Source organism: Oryzias melastigma, linkage group LG1 (genome assembly GCF_002922805.2).
Source record: "Oryzias melastigma strain HK-1 linkage group LG1, ASM292280v2, whole genome shotgun sequence".
Lineage (NCBI taxonomy): Eukaryota > Metazoa > Chordata > Actinopteri > Beloniformes > Adrianichthyidae > Oryzias > Oryzias melastigma.
The window spans coordinates 3,827,880-3,830,753 of NC_050512.1; the positions used below are offsets into that span (position 1 = coordinate 3,827,880).

General features: G+C 39.2%; 1 protein-coding gene and 1 long non-coding RNA gene across 2 annotated transcripts in view; both read left to right on the forward strand.

Moving 5' to 3' along the window:
- LOC112137180 (beta-2-glycoprotein 1) overlaps positions 1 to 1,118 on the forward strand; it is a gene marked incomplete in the record, with an annotated part of 9,319 nt that extends 8,201 nt beyond the window's left edge. Inside the window, 3 exon segments of the mRNA XM_024259347.2 lie at positions 10 to 317; positions 548 to 744; positions 874 to 1,118.
- A 1,270-nt stretch (positions 1,119 to 2,388) lies between these two features.
- Positions 2,389 to 2,874, forward strand: part of LOC118597945 — a 1,973-nt gene continuing 1,487 nt past the window's right edge. Inside the window, exon 1 of the long non-coding RNA XR_004946976.1 lies at positions 2,389 to 2,639. This is a non-coding gene — a long non-coding RNA (uncharacterized LOC118597945). The remainder of the gene's footprint in view (positions 2,640 to 2,874) is intronic.

A 2,874-nucleotide genomic window follows, 5' to 3' on the forward strand; every position in this document is an offset into this window, starting at 1 on the left:
TCGCGGTCGCCGACGGCCGGGTCCTTCAGAAAGCGGGAAGATCGTATGTTAAGGCCTTTAAATTTGGACGGTCTAGCCTTCTTTTATTATTATTTTTTTTTTATCATTTAATTGAACAAAATATAAGTTGGTGTAGCTTTGCTTGCTAATTTCCTGTAGCTTAGCCACCGCGCCTTGAACGTGTGGAGCGCGAAGCTGGAAATGTTTCTGAGTTATTTGATTCAACTTTTACTTTTGGAAGAGTTGGAGCAGATCCTTCGATCCATCGCCGTCGCAGGAACTTGCTATTATCCCGGCTGAGAGAAAACCAAATGCAGGTACAGTTTACAAATGCTCTTGAAAGATAAAGAAAGAAAAAAGACTCAAACTCTTTTATATGTTAGCTTTAGCTAGTTTAATTTTTTTTTTTTTACCTAGCAACTGCATTACAGGTTGTAATATAAGTACCTACCTTTTTCTGAGCTTAAGAAGATTGTAAAAAAAGCAGCATTTTATATTCTTTTGAATATATTTCTATTAATTTATATATTTAATTTATATATTGCAGGTTGTCACAGCTTGGGCCATCCTCCACAATATCTGCTCCTGTGCTGACGACACCGAGGCCCCAGAGGACGATGTGGAGGTGATGATAAGGAGGAAGCTGGTTTGAAGGTCACCAGTGGTGCTCTCTGGCAGGACCAACTACCTGCTGAGGTTTCTGCCCTGGGGGAGGTACCACCTGACCTTGATTACTTTTAACAGGTAATTAATGAATCAAGTGATTTTTAATTATTTAATCATTCAATCATTTAATTAATTGAGTTTTGTTAAAAACGTTTTAGGACAGTGCATGCATTATCTTATATTTATGGATCATTTTTGGTCATGCAGCATCCGTCCACAGCCAACCCTGTAAACCCTGAAGATGGACGATGCAGTCTACAGTGAAGATGCATCCTGAAACTCTGCAGACCATCCTGCAAGATGTTCCAATCACCACCCAGAAAGTTCCATCCCCGCGTCTCAGTTGAAGCATCTCATCCATGTCGACCATCTTTGTAAATAGTGTTACAATGAATGACGATTACTGTGTTGGATTTATACCTTTATTTATATTAAAAAAACAAACATTTTAATGAATCAAATATAAACTTCATTTATTCTCAGAAATCAAATGTGGTTATTTGTTGGCATTTCTTTCCAGGAGACTATAAAGTTGGTCAAAAGTCTCCCTCCTCTCTCGTGCGCTCTGCTCTTCTGCCTCATGTCTGATCAGGTCTAGAAGCTCATCACTAGTCGCGTTTCCATTAACTCTGAAATTTCGCAAAATGGAATTTCGATAAATTCTCCAAATGGAAACCACAATTCAGAGGAAAAAAAAAAAACGTTTTAGCCCTTAGAGGGGGTGGTATTTGGGGAGTTTCAAAAGACATTTTTCTCAAAACTGTAATGGAAACACTTTTCAAAATAAATGCGCCTCTTTGTATGAAGTGTCTGTCATGAGCGCAGCACAGCGGGCGGCAGGAGAGATCCAAGAGCTTCACAGCTCTTTATAAGTTGAGTGTCATACGGAATCGTGCAGCTCCTCCATAAAACAATAATCAAGATTTCCTCATCGCTTCATCTGCAGCTACACTTCTGCAGCTTGGAGCCTGAGTAAGATGTGGAAGTCTCATTTGAAGAAAAGCGCGAGTGCAGGGACAGAAACTTAAATGGATCTCGTTGTGTTTATAAACAGAAAAAGGTCCAGCAGCTTACTTGTTAGAAAGGTTATTCATTTAAAAACCCCTGAACAGGTTTCACACGTGCACCTGAGACTGTCAATAGACTGCACGGCGCACGCTCTCCAGACAGAGCTGTGACGTCACTGCAATCTCTTTTTTTAGTGAATCAAATAATAAAAAATAAAAAAAGATCTCATTCATTGTCCTGTTGTAATTACTTATTGTGTGAGTTGGTTTGTGCTTTATCGCAAAATGATGATTTAATGGAAACATTGTCATTTTGAAACTGTATTTTTCTAAATTCCTAGAATTGAAATAAAATTTTAGGCAAATGTGTAATGGAAACACAGCTAGTGATTCTTTTTCCTCTTCCACCTGGTGGGCCACTCCTTCCTTCCTCTGTTTCTTCACTCTTCTCTCTTTCACCCACTGCTGGAGTTTACTCCCAGATAGAAGAAGTCTGGAGGACTGGTGGAAGGTCTCTGTCCTGATGCCTCATCCATGAGGTCAAATCAACAGTAGCAGCAGTGGACTCCCACTGACCTTCTCCTGATGCTGGATACTCACAATCCTGAACACAAGGGATCATAATAGACAGCAGAAAAAAGCAGATACAAACCCTTTTATAACATGCATATTTAATATGTATCAAACATGTTATATTCTTAAATAGACAAGGGCAATAAATGACAAAATAGCAATGTGGGGGGTGTTTGTTTTGATTTTGGTACTTTTAAAGGACAAGCAAATATTCGGTTGGTTGTGTAATCAATGGAATATTTGGACAGAGCTGTGTGACATACATCTGATTTCTATGTGGCCAAGTGGTTAAACTCCCGCGCTTACAATCAAGAGGATACTGGTTTGAATCCTGCTGGGGGCTTATTCCTTAGTTTCTTTTTTTTTTTTTAATCCCCAAACTGTTCAATTCAGGTAAATAAATGTTTTTAAAAAATACACAGGGCCAATAAATGACAAAATTGCAATGTGGGGATGTTTATTTTGATTTTGGTACTTTTAAAGGACAAGCAAATATTGCAGTTGGTTGCGTAATCCATGGAATATCTGCACAGAGCTGTGTGGTGTACTTCCGGTTTCTACGTGGCATAGCGGTAAACTCCCGCGCTTGCAATCATTAGGATACTGGTTCGAATCCCACTGGGGGCTT